This window comes from Chiloscyllium plagiosum, unplaced genomic scaffold (assembly GCF_037043375.1).
Source record: "Chiloscyllium plagiosum isolate Xiang-an unplaced genomic scaffold, Cpla_swu_hap1 HiC_scaffold_39, whole genome shotgun sequence".
In the NCBI taxonomy this organism is placed as follows: domain Eukaryota; kingdom Metazoa; phylum Chordata; class Chondrichthyes; order Orectolobiformes; family Hemiscylliidae; genus Chiloscyllium; species Chiloscyllium plagiosum.
Window position 1 is genome coordinate 15,495,589 of NW_028270177.1, and position 18,469 is coordinate 15,514,057.

Sequence of the window (18,469 nt, forward strand, 5' to 3'; positions counted from 1 at the left end):
TTGCACTCATCAACCGCCATGTGACTCTCCAAGCAGATCGCACATATCAAAACAAACATCAAGTTTCTGCAGAATTTCAGGAAAGATCCCAAAAGGATTAGGGATCACGAACCCACTCAAGTCAACCTACAACAGACTAGGCTGAGGGACTTGCTGCTGCACCTCTTGCAAACTCCTCAGGCATCTTGGGCGGGTTAGGTGAATTGGCCGTGCTAAATTGCCCATAGTCAGGGCTAAATATAGGGTAGGGAAATGGGTCTGGGTGAGTTACTCTTCGGAGGGTCAGTGTGGACTTGTTGGGCCTGTTTCCATATTGTAGGGAATCTAATCAAATCTCACCAACTCTACAACAGGTGCCATACCCTTGAAATCAAGATAGACTCCATACTCTCAGTTTGCACTTAAGATACTGCAGTACAATTATGTGATATTGCCAAACAGACAAGGTGACAAAACTACACCATGTAGATGCACACACCAAGAACAAGAAATTGGTAAAACTTGGCAACACCATCAACAGTAGCCAAGCCCCCCCGGCATCACAGTTGGAAGCGTTATCACCACGGGGAAATTCGGTTTCAATTTATCGGACAACACCCTTCAACCAGAAGAAATTGAAGTTCACAGCCGAGGGCTCAATTTCTGCCCCATCACCAAAATGGACCCCATGTGTCTTCCAGCAGACACAGAGAAATTCGTCAGATGAATGAGACTCTGGGAATTCTTCCAACATGTCAACAGTGTTCCCAATGAGGCAACCGACGAACCGGAACAGTCATCAGAGAGATCCGAAGATGAGCGACCAAGGAAGGAGTCAACTTGGACCCCACCGCAGAGCCACTACCCTGGGCTTGACATGTATGCTCAAACCCTCAGGAAATATATAAATGCCAGATTCAACAGCCGCACCCACAAGGTAGAGGAAAATATCACCCAATCACAACACAACGTCATCCATGCTCTCAAAACCAATTGCAACACTATCATCAAACCAGCAGATAAAGGAGGAGCCATCATCATTCAGAATAAAACAGATTACTGCAAGGAAGTGTACCAAGAACTGAACAACCAGGAACACTACAGGCAACTACTGGCCGATCCAACCAAAGAACACACCCATGAACTAAACTAAACTTTTGAACCAGTCCTTCAGGGTTCCCTATGCGCTCTCACCCCTCATACTTCTTGCGCAACAGACGTCTACTGCCTTCTGAAGATACACAAAGCCAACATACCAGGACGCCCCATCATATCAGGCTATAGGATTCTGTGTGAGAACCTCTCTGGCTATGTCAAAGGCATCTTGAAATCCATTGTACAGGGGACTTCCAGCTTGTGTCATGACACTACAGATTTCCTACAGAAACTCAGCACCCACAGACCTGTCGAACCAGGAACATTCCTTGTCAAAATGGACGTGTCAGCACTCTACACCAACATCCCCCATGATGACGGCATCGCTGCAACAGCCTCAGTACTCAATATCAACTGCCAATCTCCAAACATCATCCTACAACTCATCCCCTTCATCCTGGACCACAACATTTTCACCTTTGACAACCAGTTCTTCATTCAGACACACAGAACAGCCATGGGGACCAAATTTGCACCCCAATATGCCAACATTTTTATGCACAGGTTCAAACAAGACGTATTTTCTCCACAGGCCTTCAGCAACCAACATTATACACCAGGTACATTGACGACATTTTCTTCCTCTGGACCCATGGTGAGGAGTCACTGAAACAACTACACATGATATCAACAAGTTTCATCCCACCATCAGACCTACAATGGACTACTCTCTAGTATCTGTCTCATTCTTGTATTCATACATCTCCATCAAGGATGGGCACCTCAACATTTCACTCTACTGCAAACCCACGGATAACCTCACGATGCTGCACACTACTAGCTTCCACCCGAAACATATTAAAACAGTCATTCCCTACAGACAAGCCCTACGCATACACAGGATCTGTTCAGATGAGGGGGAACATTACGGACACTTGGAGGTGCTCAAGAAGGCACTCATAAGAAGAGACTACGATGCTCAACTCATCGATCGCCAGTTCCAACATGCCACATCGAGAAACCAAATGACCTCCTCAGGAGACAGACACGGGCTGCAATCGTTGGGTACCCTTCATTGTACAGTACTTCCTGGGAGCTGAAAGACTACATCATGTTCTTCGCGGCCTGCAACACATTATCGATGAGGATGACCACCCCGTCAAAACCTTCCCTACACCTCCACTTCTTGCTTTTAAACAACCATCAAACCTCAAACAGATTATTGTTTGCAGCAAAACTGCCCAGCCTTCAGGACAACCTCAACCACAAAACCATCCAACCATATCAGCAAGACGAGTCAGAGTGGCGACATGGATACTACCATTACATGTGGGGACACCACCCACCATATATGCGGCAGGTACTCATGTGACTCGGCCAATGTTGTCTACCTCATACGCTGCAGACAAGGATGCCCCGAGGCATGGTACATTGGTGAGTTTGAGCAGACGCTACAACAATGGATGAATGGACACCATGCAACAATCACCAGACAGAGGTGCTCCCTCCCAGTCGGGGAACAACTCAGCACTCAGCTCTCTGGGACATTCAGCCTTGGAGGATGGTCACCTTCAGGACAAGCAACAATGCAAAGTGGCCAAGCAAAGGCTGATAGACAAGTTTGATATCCATGGGAATGGCCTCAACCGGGACCTTGGGTTCATGTCACACTACAGGTCACCCCACTGCACTATACACTCTCTATCTCTCTCTCACACACACGCGCACTCTTACATACTCACACACTCACACAGACCTGCTGTCATACACAAGCTCTCTCCCATGCGCATACACATGCATCCCCTGCACTCACCCCCACACACGCACCCTCTCACAGACTTATACCCTATTACACTCACAAGCATACTTGACCAAGCTTACACATACTCTTTCACATGCATTCACACCCACATGCACACACTCACATACACACAACCACTCTGTCTCTCCCGTATGCGCACATATAAATTTATGGGGTGGATATATATTTGCAGAATTACATTTTATTTCATTTATTTTGCTCAAAAACTGCATAAATCCATGTAATATTCTGTAAAGCCCACTTTAGAAATAAAACTGACTCAACATTGGGATAGACTTTAAGTTCACGCCTTCACACCTTCATTGTCTGAGCTAAGATAACAGCTAAGAAAATGAACAAAATAAACTTTACTCTTGAAATGCAGAAAAGTAAATTACTGTTAGACAAACTGAAGCCATCTTGAGAATGTAACTTGAAAGGAGTTCTTGAATTTGCATATGGAAGAGTCTAAACCAGCACATCCCATCCTAAAAGATGCAAGAGTTAATCTAAGTTTGTTTAATATATCATTACAACTCCCTGTCACTGTAACCCTGATTTGGAGATGAAAGAAGTGAAACTATTATGGTATTCAAACAGATGAAAGACTTAATAATCAATTTTTCAATGCATCACACTGTAAATTTTTGCTATACATTCTCTGTGTTAGGCTTGAGCCCTCCACTACCACTTGATAAAGGAGCGGTGCTCTGAAAGCTAGTGCTTCCGAATAAACCTGTTGGACTATAACCTGGTGTTGTGCGATTTTTAACTTTGTACACTGTAACCCTTTTGCTATAAATTCTGTGTCTTCTGGTCCTGCTCCACAAGTACCTGATAAAGAAGCAGCACCTCAAAGGCTAGTGCTTCCAAATAAACCTGTTGGACTATAACCTGTGTTGTGTGATTTTTAACTTTGTCAAGCTCAGTCCAACACCGGCACCTCCACATCATAGATAGAAATAATAGATCACATGCTACTGTTCGTGTAATAGACATAAAACTGCAGATGTTGGAATCCAAAGTAGACAAGCAGGAGGCTGGAAGAACACAGCAAGCCCAGGAAGCCTGCCTGACTTGCTGTGTTCTTCCAGCCTCCTCCTGACGAGTTGTGTAAGAGCAGAGGATGTCTCCCTGGTGTTTTAGCCAATATTTAACCCTCACAATACACCACAAACATGATTATTTCATCAGTGCTTTGTGCAAATTGGATACTTATTTCCTACACTGTACCCTTCAAAAATCCATCATTAGCAGTGAAGAGACACCCAGTGACAGTGAAAGATGTGAGATAAATTAAGTCCTTTTTACAGGTATATGTTGGGAACGAGAATAATGCATTATTCAGCTTTTAATTTGGAACTCAAAATTGTAGACTGTCTAAATATTGTCCCAAACCTGGATGAGACTTGCCAAATTTTGTAACAGTCTGGTTAAGAATCAGTAGCTTTTTAAAGAGTGGATGAAGATACCTACAAAGTGAATAAAGCCACAAGATTCCACAGTTTTGAATGAACAAAATAAACTTTACTCGCGAAGTTCAGAAAAGTAACCCAGTCTGCAGTTTAACATGAGGTAAAAGTAAGTTGAAGACAAACTAATTAAAAACTAATTGAATAGCAGCTACAGGAAGGCAGATCCTATGAATTTTGCAACAATCCTCACAATGTGTATGTCATACTCTGGGAAACCAAATTGCATGAAAACTTTGTCTCTTTTAAAAGGGATTTCAATTCTTCACTTTTGAAGATCTAGCTTCAGAATTCCTTCACAAGCCATTCTAAACTGGTCTGTCTCATTAGAATGACTCCTGACGAAGGGCTCCTGCCCGAAATATCGATTTTCCTGCTCTTCGGATGCTGTCTGACCTGCTGTGCGTTTCCAGCACCACTCTAATCTTGACCCTAATCTCCAGCATCCGCAGTCCTCACTTTCACCTCATTAAAACGCTCACTTACTGGTGACATAATCTCTTTCCTGTGATGATGTTTTTTTTCTTTTTTAAAATTTATTCACGGGACGAGGGCATCGCTGGCTAGGCCAGCACTTATTCCCTGGAGGGCAGTTAAGAGTCAATCACATTGCTGTGGGTCTGGAGTCATATGTAGGCCAGGTCAGGTAAGGATGGCAGATTCCTTCCCTAAAAGACGTTGGTGAACCAGGTGGGTTTCCCCCAACAATTGGCAATGGATTCATGGTCATCGTTAGATTCTTAATTCCAGATATTTATTGAATCCAAATTCCACTAACTGCCATGGCGGGTCCAAACTCTAGTCCGTAGAACATTACCCGGGTGTCTGGATTAATAGCCTAGTGATAATACCACGAGCTATTAGCTCCCCTAATGATGCCCTCAGTTCTTGAGGTTAGTGGATACTCCAGTAACCATTCGAAGCACAATTCTAGTTCATTTATAAACAGCTAACTTCACTAATCCAGTCTTTCTCTAAACCTCAACCTTTCTCAGCTGCACCAAGCAAATATTGCTTGTGGATTTCGTACAGTTCACTCTTGACTACTGAATTTTTTTTATGACTTCAAAGAGCTCCCAGCTGTTCCATGACAACTGCAGCACTATAGCAGGATGATGATATCATCTTCGATTGCTCCTGACTCTCCAAAGTAGCTGATTTTCTAAACCCTCAGGTCTTCTGCTGAGCCCTGACAGTTTGAAGACTGAAAACGACAATCCTCTGCCAGGAGTTTCTTTCCCCCATTTATAAACACCTGACTGGCCAGCAACCCAATGTTCAAGCCCCCTACCTCTGCTTCAACTGCCTTTAACCAACAGCATGGATCAGGTGTAATTTAGTAACATACAGTCCCCTTCTCAGATTGTCTCTTACTGCTCAAACTATCAGATGAATGCTTGTCACTAACCCTTGAACTATTTTGAGTGGCCTGTTGAAAATTTCACATCCATCCCTGCCCTTGTTCCTGGGCCGTTTCAAATGCAATGACCATTAGAACATCCTGTGCCTATGTTGTTATTTTCACAGCTAATTAACTCTCCACAGCTGCCAGCTTCAGAACACATTTAGACAGAGGGACGTATAAAAAATGGATTATATCACAATGTTAATTTCGATGCCATTCCATTTCACAAACTGGCAATGAAGCCTTTTCAGGGAAAGCACCAATGTTTCAGATTAGTTCTTCAGTCAACTGTGCAAAACAGTCCACTTGAGTGTCAATTAATGGTGGACTGATCTCAGGGGATTGATGGAGAGCATTAAATGCTGTTGAGTACCCCAAAGCAATAAGAAACAAAGGATTTAGCCAGGACTGTCTTTTTCACAGGGGATCAAGAGGGGAACCTTGCTCCAACTGCCTTCCCATTCAGACATGCATACTTTAAATTAATACCTTGTTGGTTGCAGCCTAATATCTGAATCATTTAAGCATCACCTGATCGACCACATACAGTCCTAGTCTCCCTGAGTGTGGTAACAGGCAAACAAGTGTATTAAGGAACCAAAACTAGCATATTCTAAAAGATGAAAGACTTCATCTCAATTTGTTTAATATATCATTACAGCTCCATGACACTGTAACCCTTTTGCTATAATTCTGTGTCGTATGATCTCATACTCCACAACCACCTGATGAAGGAGCAGCGTTTCGAAAGCTAGTGCTTCCAAGTAAACCTGTTGGACTCTAATCTGGTGCTGTGTGTTTTTTAACTTTGTCCACCCCAGTCTAACACCGGCTCCTCCACATCATGGCAAACAAGTAAGTAATGAATATAAGATGTTCTTGTAGTGTCAGGGAACAGAACTAACAGAACATTGTGAGACACATACCCTTCTACATGCTGGAAAACATGATGCACATGATTAGTGTTTTTTTTATTCTGCTCGCCATCTGAGTCTTGAAAATAAGTGATTTGGAGGCACGATCGAAAGAGTTTACAGAACACTGGCCTCTGACATAATGTGGTCTATCATTTATGTTCATGATTGCGAAGTGTTAATCGGAAGACACAGTTGCAGCCTGTCAGCATGTCCTCTTCTCCAGGGATAAATAGTGCCTGCTTCAGTTTTAATTTTGTGCGGTATTTTTTTCTCTTGAAAAGCAAAGTATTTCCCAGCAGAAGTCATATGCAAACAAACAGTATGATTATTACAAACTGCCAGATTAGTGTCTTTGCAACAGCTGCCTCACAGATCTATTCCACCTTTTGTTTTGGTACAGAAATAAAATCCTCCAACTTGTTCCAATCTTCCAAAGGCTGAATGAGTGCGGATCCTCAGAGGAGACCAGGTCCATTTCAACACAACATCCAACACATATTATTCAAATACATTTAAATTTATTAAAGCAGGAGAGCTGGTGGGATTGTACATTTGATATCCACTGGGGCTGCTGAAATAAAACATGCTTCGAATTCTTCATTCCTTGAGTGGATATAAACAGAGGCTGGATCTGGCCATTGTGTATTTACCTCATCTTCTCTAATATTTAGTGTTATGTATCAAACAGGTAACTTGCTGAAAGGAGGGCTATATCTTAGACAAAGCCAACTGCTACCTAGCCAGAACCTAGCAGGCCTGAGATACATAGAACATTGAATATGACAGTGCAGTACAGGCCCTTCAGCCCTCGATGGTTCCACAGTTGGGGCAACAATCAGAAGCCTATCTATCCTTCACTATTCCATTTTCATCCATATGTTTATTCAATGACTATTTAAATGCTGTTAGACTTGGTGAGTCTACTACTGTTGCAGCAGTGCATTCCATGCCCCTACTACTTTCTGAGTAAAGAAACTACCTCTAACATCTGTCCTGTATCTATCACTCCTCAATTTAAAACTATGTTCCCTTGTGCTAGCCATCACCATCCGAGGACAAAGGCTCTCACTGTCCAATCTATCTAACCCTCTAATTATCTTATGTGTCTCAATTAAGTCACTTCTCGACCTTCTTCTCTCTAACAAAAACAGTCTCAAGTCCATCAGCCTTCTCTCATAAGACCTTCCTTCCATACCAGGCAACATCCTAGTAAATCTCCTCTGAACCCTTTCCAAAGCTTCCACATCCTTCCTATAATGCGGTGACCAAAACTGTACGCAATAGTCCAAGTGCAGCTGCACCAGAGCTTTATACGACCTCATGGCTCCGAATCACAATCCCTCTACCAACAAAAGCCTTCTGAACAACCTTATCAACCTGGGTGGCAACCTTCAGGGATCTACGTACCCGGACACTGAGATCTCTCTGCTCATCTACACTACCAAGAATCTTACCATTAGCCCAATACTCTTAATTCCTGTTACTTCTTCCAAAGTGAATCACCTCACACTTTTCTGCATTAAACTCCATTTGCCACCTCTCAGCCCAGCTCTACAGCTTATCTATCTCCCTCTGTCACTTACAACATCCTTCAGCACTATCCACAACTCTACCAACCTTAGTGTCATCAGCAAATTTACTAACCCATCCTTCTACGCCCTTATCTAGGTCATTTATAAAAATGATAAACAGCAGTCAACCCAAAACAGATCATTGCAGTACACCACTAGTAACTGAACACCAGGATGAATACTTACCATCAACCACCACCCTCTGTCTTCTTTCAGCTAGCCAATTTCTGATCCAAACCGCTAAACCACCCTTAATCCCATGCCTCCATATTTTGTGCAATAGCATATTGTGGGAAACCTTATCAATCGCCTTACTAAAATCCATGTACACCACATCAACCACTTTGCCCTGATCCACCTGTTTGGTCACCATCTCAAAGAACACAACGAGGTTTGAGTGACATGACATACCCTTCACAAAACCATATTGACTATCCCTAATCAACTTATTCTTCACCAGAGGATTATAAATCCTATCTCTTTACTTCCTTTTCCAACACTATACCCAAAACCGAAGATTAGAGCTGCCAGCATTTGAGAAGCATTACATTCAAAGACATATCTTCTTTCTGAGGGCATTGAGTCTCAATGATGCAGTCTCATGGAAGATGATGAAAGCTACACATATATATGTATACAATAGAGGTCAGGTTAGATAATGGGCTTCCATACAGATGTGAGAAAGAACCAGGAACTGTAAATATGATATTCTTTATGCTTCCATGAGATGGGGACTTTGCAGGCAAAGGTCACTTTTGATTACCCATCCTAAAATGCTCCATGAACTGAGTGTCTTACCAGACCATTTCAGACAGCAGTAAAGAGTCAACCACATTGGTCGCACATCAGCCAGACGAGGAAAGGACATAGATTGACAATTGAGAATAGTTTCATGGTCACCATTACTTAGACTTGCTTTACATTCCAGATTTATTGATTGATTTAAATTTAAATTTCACCTGCTCCTGTGGTGGGTTTTGAATCTTTATCCCCAGAGAGTTAAACTGAGTCTCTAGATTATTAGTTCAGTAACATTACCAATACATCACCATCTTCCCCCTTCATTCTCTTCAAAAGGGAATTCAGGCCAAACCTTTCTACTTTAGAATATGGAGCTCACTACTGTCAGTAGTTGAGGCAACAAGCATAGATGCCTTTAAGGGAACACTCAAAAGAATCTAAAGATATAAAGGAATAGAAGTATGTAATGGTTTTATAAAGAATGTGCTGGGATGATCAAGCTGAAGAACAGAGGGATTTGGAGATCCTGGTGCATGAAATACAAAAACCTAACATCTAAGTTCAGCAGGTAATAGGGAGGGAAAATGGAAAGCTGGGTTTTATTTCAGAGGGAACAGAGATAAAAATAGTGATCTCTTTTTAAAACTTTATACAGATGATGCATTAGTCGCCACAGATGGAATACTGTGAACAGTTTGGTCCCTTTATCTAAGGAAAAACAATTGGCATTGAAGGCAGACCAGAGATGGTTCATAAAGTTGGTCCCAGGTATGGAGGGACTTTCGCATGAGGAGAGGTTGAGACATTTGGGCTTGTAGTCATTGGAGTTTAGAAGAACAGCAGGAGACCTTATGAAAACAGATAAAATTCTTGGGGGGCTTAATAGAGGAGATGGGGAGAAGTTGTGCCCCCTTGTGGGAGAGTCTAGGAACAAGGAACTTAATCTGAGAATAAGAGTCACCTATTAGACAGAGAAGAGGAGGAATTTCTTCTCTCAGAGGATGACGAAGAGGATTGTCAAGGCTGAGTCATTAAGTATATACAAGGCTGAGGTAGACAGCTTTTGAATCATTACAGAAACCAAGTGTTATGGGGATAAGGCAGGAAAGTGAAGTTGAGGATTATCAGATCAGCCATGATCGCACTGAATGGCAAAGTAGACTCAATGGGGCAAATGGCCTTTTCTACTCCCATATATCATGTGCATTATGTAAACACCAGTATGGATCTGTCAGGTTAAATGACTTCTTTCTATGCCAGGTGTGAATGCATTGTAGCAAGCGCAGAAGAGATTTATTAAGGTGGTTCCAAGGTTGAGAAACTTCAGTTATGAGGATAGATTGAAGAGTTGGAGCCTGTTATCCTCGGAAAAAAGAAGACTAAAAGGAAGTCTGATAAAAGTTTTCTCAGTCATGAGGACTCTGGATTGAGTATATAGGAAGAAACAGCTACAAATGCCGGAGGAAAGATCACAGAAGCGCTTCACAGGAGGCTCCCAAGTCACCTAGAGAGGGGACGAAACATCTGCAACACAAATTCCCAGCTCGGCGAACAGAACCACAACAACAGCTCCTTCTCATAGAACAAAAATCAAGAACCAGATTAAAAGTGATTGGCAAAAGAAGCAAATGTGATGTGAGGAAAATTGTTTTCATGCAATAAATGGTTCAGGTCTGGAAAGCACTGCTTGTGGAGGCACAAGAAAGCCTCCATTATTTGAATAGAAGCATGGTACAATGGGATGGGTGAGAGCCAGGAGAATGGCACTGAATCATAATGGATGGCTAGTTCCAACACAATAGGTCAAATTGTCTCATCGAATCATGGAATCCCTGCAGTGCAGATAGAGACAATTCAACCCATTGTATGCCTACACTGCCCTCCAAAGAGCATCCAACCCAGACCCATCGCAACCCCCATCCCCGAAACTCCATATTTCCCATGGCTAATCCAGTTAGCCTACATATCCCTAGTCACTACAGGCAATTTCCCATGCTTTGTGACAGCAGTGCTAGCTAGTCTCCTTTTATGCCAAAACGCATCTGTGATTCTGTGATATATGTTGTAAGGGAGGACAGCAATCCCAATGATGGTGGCTCTTCATGGGTTAGAATTCTAATGAGATAAATCTCACTGGGGTACAAGTCCTCAATGCCTGGCTCCCAGCAGGATACAGTTCCACAGATGCCAAATGCATTGGTGTCCAGGACAGCCACATTCTCATTTAACTGTCTACACAAACAGAAAAATTATTCAACTGTAAGACATCTGAGTCTTGTCTAATCCTGTAATCACATCACCTCACTACACTGTTTCCAGCAGGTTGCCTGAATCAAAAGGTATGGGGTCATGATCTACTTTAGAGACATGAGCACAAAGGTTTAGACTGACCCTCCCAGTGAAGAAGCGAGGGAGTGTTACACTGTCAGAGGTGCTGTCCTTCAGATATTAAACCAGTCCAACATCTTTGGACTGTGGGATAAAACCGGAGCACCCAGCGGAAACCCACGTAGACACGGACAGAACATGCAAACTCTACACAGCCCATCAGTCCTCTTAGGTGAACAATAAAGATCCTATGGAACTATCCAAAGAAGGTCAAGGGAATTCCACCCCACCCCCAGCATATTGGCCAATGTTTAATACTCCATACAAAACAATTGTCAGATTATCTGGTTGGTATCACATTGTTGCTTGTTGCAGGCAAACTAGCTGCTGCTTTTTCAATGTTACAGCAGTGATTCAACAAATAGTATTATTAGCTGTAAAACATATTGGTAAACACTGAGGTCAGGAAAGGTGCTGTATAAATACAGATCTCTTTTTGATGGAGGAGTTATTGAATTCAGGAGTTATTGAGTAGAAACTGGAACCAAGAACTGACTCCTTAGCCAAGAATGTTACAATAAGTGCCGTGTCGCACTAGTATCAGCTAACTCTGCACAGACCAAGGATGTAACCTGGAATTTTCTGACCTGAATGATTTGGTATCTACTGGACCATTGGTCATCCTTGTAACTAGTTTTACTGCCTGCATTAGTATACATTGATAAGTCAGAGTCGGTTTGGATGGCTGGTTTGCAATGCAGGGTAAATAAGGATATTCTGGACAGCAAGAGTTCCATTCTCATATGACTCACACAGAGGTTATCATGTAGGATTCTCCATTTCAACTTCTCCTCTCACCTGGGGCATGGTGCCCTCAGTTTAAACCACCACCAGCCACCTCCCTCCAATGTCAAAGCAGCACTGTGGCCCACTAGGACTATTGTGGCTTTACCTTTTGGTACTAACAAGGAGCAGTTTCCAAGAAAATCCAATACTTCCACAGTAGCACCAATGAAATTTCATTCTACACAACTTTAGTGGAACAGGTGATGAACAGTGACCAAAGCAGACAGTCTAACAGAGCAGGGGACAAACTTTGGATTTACTTTCAATCATAGACCCACCGAATTTTACAGTATAGAAGGAAGCCATTTGAAATATTGTGCTTGTACTGACTCCCAAAACAGCTACCCAGCTAGTTCCATTCTCCAGCCCTACCTCTGTAGCCCTCTAATATTCATCCCTATCACATTATATCCAACTCTCCTTTAAAACCCCCGATGGAATCCACCTCCACCACTCTCCCAGGCAGTGCATTCCAAATCTAACAACTTTCTGAAGAAATAGGTTTTTCCTCATCTTATTCTTACCTCTCTTTCTGACAATCTTGAAATTGTGACCCCAAGTTCCTGACATACCAAACAGAAAAATATTCTTTACCTTGTCAAATTGTTCATAATTTTGAATGCCTCAATAAGGTCCCCTCTTAATCTTTGCTGCTCTCAGCCTGATTTCTCAAATGCTCCTTTTTATCTAAAGGAAGCTTTAGTCTCTTAAATTGGTTTCATCTATTTTGAGCACATTTGGTCGAAAGCTCAACAAGTTATACTGGTCAGTGTCACATAAACCACACAGGTCACAATAAGCATCACCACTGCTTCTCATGAATAGGGCGATGCTGAAAATAATTGCTGAAGTCTTCACCCTATGATGAGCAGCCGCCTGAGAGTAAATCTTACTGTAACACGCTGCATATATCTTGGAAATGCGTCACTCACATGGTATCTTGCATCTTTCATACCCCCTTGGCTTTGTGACAGGTAGATGAATATGTGCCCAGGTGCACACCGTCTGCTGTGCCCTGTGGATACCGCAACACATATTCAGTCAGAATCAGAAGCTGCCTCTCACAATCCATAAACAGGATCTCAAGCCTGAGATTTGTTTTACGAAACAAGCTTGTTGGCTTAAAGACCTGTTCTTGCTATTTAAAAAAAAATCTCCCTATGTCTGTTGTCGAGTTTTTAAGAAGTGCCATCATGAAGAGTAGATACAGCATTGGGTGATTTATTCAGCCCTCTTCAGATGTCCGTTGTCTGTCTAATACCAAAGTAACATGCCACTGACATCTGCTGGGGAAAATGCATTAAACCTGCTGCTTATCAATAAGCTGTCCTCATCGTCTCTCTGGCCTCCAAATGGAATATTGCAGCATTCAATCTATATCCTCGAATGAATCCTCACCCCCATGTCAACCACTGTGTCTCAGAGAAATATTAATTAACTGACAGTGAAGCTATTTAGCAGGAACAACAGCTGCAGCAGAGGAAGGATGAGTTATTGACTTACAGCCGGGATGTGTCCAAATAAAACGGAAACCTCCTGGAGGGTGGGAAGAGCAAGAGAATTACTAGTCGGCAGGAGCTAACTCTGCAACTGGCTGGGACTCCACTACACAAACCCAATCAAGAACCTGCTAGAAGCCAGGATGATGGTAGCTCCAGTTGGAAGCAAGATAAGGACTGGATAAAACATGCAGTGCTTGGTCCACTGAATATTGCATGCTTGAGGGATGGTCCACCACACATCTCCAGAGGGCTGACAATAATGTGTCTTCACACAGTATGCTCCTATCCTTACTGCGTTCTGGCCACATTTTCTCTTAATCTGAGTTCCAGGTGGAGTGATGCAGACCACAACACATTCCAGTTGAACTGGGCATATTCCCTCAAAGGATGCAGCATTTAACCACACAATGTTGCACATGCAGCTAGGGACAGCCAACCTGATGGTACAGCAGCCAATGGAGAGTTTTCCCCTATTCCCATTTACTCGAATTCTGCTATGGCTCCTTGATGCCACATATTTAGATATTTAAATATTTCTGTGACCAAACAATGTAATGTTTGTAACTTCATAGTTAAGTATAATAAATGTCTTTGGATTCTTTGAATACCACTACAACAACACCCAGTTTATCATGTTACTTAAAATGACAAAAGCATTGAGGACATAGGTAAAATACCTTGTTGGAAGCAAACTCACACCATGGTAACAATAGTGGCCATCTATACAAGACTCCAATATTTTGGTGGTAGACAGTTGGAAAACTCATTGAAGACTAATTAGACAACAGCTTTGCATTGCAGAGTGTTCAATCAAGGGGACAGTTTCTCAATCTTCAGCACTAGTTTCTGCCATGAAACAATAAAGGTAAGGTGCTGTTTTAGGATTATAATGTAAGCTCTTTTAAGATATAATAAGTGACCAAGAGTGTTTTTGTTAAAAATACAAAGGCTGAAGTTACAAATGCATGTGCTAAAGACTACTGAAGCATACTGGATACCTTATCTCTCTTTTCTCTTTCATGAGAGGTTACAAATCTGATTTTTATTTTCAAATATGTAATTCATATGATTTCAAAAGCATTGTTCCAAATATCCTATGAGAAAATACTGCTTTAAAATGCAAATAAGTAATTTTCTACATTAAGAATCTCACTCATGTCCAGACATTGGTTATTTCTACTAATTCACTGAAAAATCTCACATGACATCATCACTCATTTTTCAGTGCCTGTAATTTTAAAGGGACCATAGCCAGTTAGGCATTATTCTTAAGGGATCAAGGCTAATAAAAAATCTCTTTTACTCTACGCTTACATAAAGTCAAAGACATATGGTTTAAGTGGGTACAGAGGCATGAATAGTATAAAACTCACTGTGCCATTTGGCATTCAGTGATATTGTAGTATACTGTATTATAGCTGTGCAAACAACACATGCAGGTCTATTTTATGGACTAAGCTATAGATGTTCCCAATAAAAAAGTTCTAAAATCTTTTGTTTGCCATTGTCAAAAAGGAGCTACATAGAATGAACACCTGTGGTTTTCCTGTGGGCAAGCATAAAGATCCAGAAAACACATGGAGTGTACTTGAAGATCAACTCAAGGTTAACAGACTCTAACTCATGCCATAGAGTCTACAATCCCTCGAGTGTATTGACCTGTTTGTTGAAAAATACTGCTACAAAGGGAATAAATGTGACATTTCCAAAGAGGAACTGTCAAAGAAGCTTATTGAATTTATCATTGTTTTTAAACCAATAAATTCCTCTAGGAAGGATTTTCTGGATAAGGATAAGAACTATAAAGTTGATGCATTACTTGAGGATAGATGCAGCATGAAAACATTCATTTTTTTTGATGCAGGGGTTCCTGACGAAGGGCTTATGCTGAAACGATGATTCTCTTGCTCCTCGGATGCTGCCTGACCTGCTGTGCTTTTCCAGCACTACACTCTCGACTCTGTTCTCCAGCGTCTGCAGTCCTCACTTCCTCCCATGAAAATATAATGGTAAATCAACAGCCATTACATGTAGCCGGCATTATTGCTACAGTAAGCAAAGTGTACCAAACCAAAAAAAAATAATGGAGATGTGGTTTATAATACCTACCCAAAAGCTGGCAAGCTTTTCTTGATATTTGTAAAGCAGTGGCACGAAGAGACATTGAATATAACTGTGCAAGAATCCTGGTTCCACAGGTCAAGCTAGAGCCCACAACAAAATGTAGATTGCCAACCAACTGCATACCGGCTCAGTGGTTAGTACTGTTAAGTCACAGCGCTAGTGACCTGGGTTCGATTCCAACCTCAGGTGACTGTGTGGAGTTTTCACATTCTCCCTGTATCTGTGTGGGGTGCTCTGGTTTCTTCCTACAATCAAAAAATGTGCAGATTAGGTGAATTGGCCATGCTAAATTGCCCATCATGTTCAGGGATGTGCCGGTCAGGTGCATTAGTCAAGGGTAGATATAGGGTATGGGAATGGGTCAGGGTGGATTACTCTTTGGAGAGTTTGTGTAGACTTGTTAGGCCGAAGGGCCTGTTTCCACACTGTAGGGATTCTAATTCTAAAAAAAAAGGCACCACAGTACTGGCAGCAAGGACAATGTGAAGATGGTGCACAAATGAAAATTTTTGACTTAAGTCCAGAATTAACCGTGAAGGACAAATTTTAGAAGATGACCAAGCTTTCCCTATTGTTAACCCCACACATCATGACAATGTGTAAAGCCATCAGAACATTTTACAATACTCAATAATACATGCCCCAAAAAAGCAGACAACACACACTAAAAGTTAAAATTAACACGGGAGCTAGTGCCAGCATATTATCACTATGCACCATAAAAGAACTGAGCCACAGAAAGTGACTCTCCAGGACATGATCCACAAGAGACCATCTCACTGCATATATTCTATCACCAATTGGCAGAATCACACTGCATTATCAGTAAGCTCATCTTGGCTTCCAGAAATCTTCTACCTGGTAGGAAATGGCAGGACTGCCTGCATGAACAAAATCTCGGTATAAGGTCAGTTATGCTATAATGCAATAGTGCAATTTTCATGCAATCTCGCATTATGAGAATATCACACAATGGCAGTACCGTTTAAACTAATGAGGTCAGAATCGCGTTACAACCAATACACACTCCAGAAGTTCATGCTTTAGAAACAGTGTCTCCAATACATCATTCGCATTTCAGCAAATGTGTGTTAACAAAACACGCATTATAGCAGAAAAACCTGTAGTCACAATGTATGAAATTCAAAGCATGTCCACTGTAGCTGATGCAACAAATTAGTGGCGATCTCAAATGTCTGTACCGAGCTGGATTCGGTGCAATCATTAATTTGAAGGCTGATCCAATATTACATCTTAATGATGGTATAATCCCATTTATTGATTGTCCAAGGAAGCTCCCCATGCATATTCAGGAGAAGTTTCAAGCAGAACTGAATGAGATGCAGTGAAATAGAATAATTTAGAAGTGCAACTGCCACACAGATTAGTGCAGCTCCATCATATGTTTTACACAAAGTTGGCACCATAAGAGCATGCCTAGATTCAACTAATATCAAAACAAAGAACTACAAAAGCTGGAAATCTGAAACAAAAACAGAAATTACTGGTGAATCTCTGCAGGTCTGGCAGCATCTGTGGGGAGAAAGCAAAGTTAACGTTTCGAGTCTGGTGACTCGCATATGCCTCAATTCAAGATGCCTCAACCTTTCACTTAAAAGGTGTCCATTCAAACTAATTACACTGGAAGAACAAAATCCTAAACTTTCCAGAGAAAGATTTTTTTTCCAAGCTAGGAAGGATGTAGTAAAACTTGAAAGGGTTCAGAAAAGATTGACAAGGATGTTGCCAGGGTTGGAGGGTTTGAGCTATAGGGAGAGGTTGAATAGGCTGAGGCTATTTTCCCCAGAGGGTCAGAGACTGAGAGGTGACCATTTAGAGATTTAAAACATCATGAGTGACATGGAAAGAGTAAATACACAATGTCTTTTCCCTGGGGTGGGAGAGTCCAGAACTAGAGAGCATAGGTTTTGGGTGAGAGGGAAAAGATTTAAAAGGGATATGGGGGCAACATTACCATGCAAAGGGTGATGCGTGTATGGAATAAGCTGCCAGTGGAAGTGATGGAGGTTAATACAATTACAACATTAAAAAGGCATCTGGATGGGTATAAAGGGTTTTGAGGGATATGGGCCAAGTGTTAGAAAATGGGACTAGGTTAATTTAGGATATCTGGTCGGCATGGATCAATTGGACCAAGAAGTCTGTTTCTGTGCAGCACATCTCTATGACTCTATGGCTCTAGATACAAAGCGTGGATGCTGATTTGTCCATTTGGCAGAAGAATCTAAGTAACTCACAACATTTAGGACACTATTTTGGATGGTACTGTCTGCAATTTGGGCTTTCCGTTACCCAAGACGTACTCCAGCAGCATATTGGTAAGATTATAGAGCATGAACCTAGTGGTATGTACATAGCTGATGATCTTGTGATCACGGGTAAGAAAAAGGCAAAGCACCACCTGAATATTTACCTACTGTAGAAGAACAAGGAGTAGCATTTAATAGCTCAAAGCACCAGGACAGCATCAGCCAATTAAACCTCTTGGACTCCATTTAACCCAGCCACCAAGTCCATCCCAATCCAGTGAAGATCAAGGACATTATACAAATGCTGATCCTGCAGGATAAAGAGAATTTGTGATCGTGCCTTAGATTTTTAAATTTCCTTTTGCCATATATTTCTGCCTTTGCAGATGAGGTGTCCCTGCAGAGACATTTGCTAAAG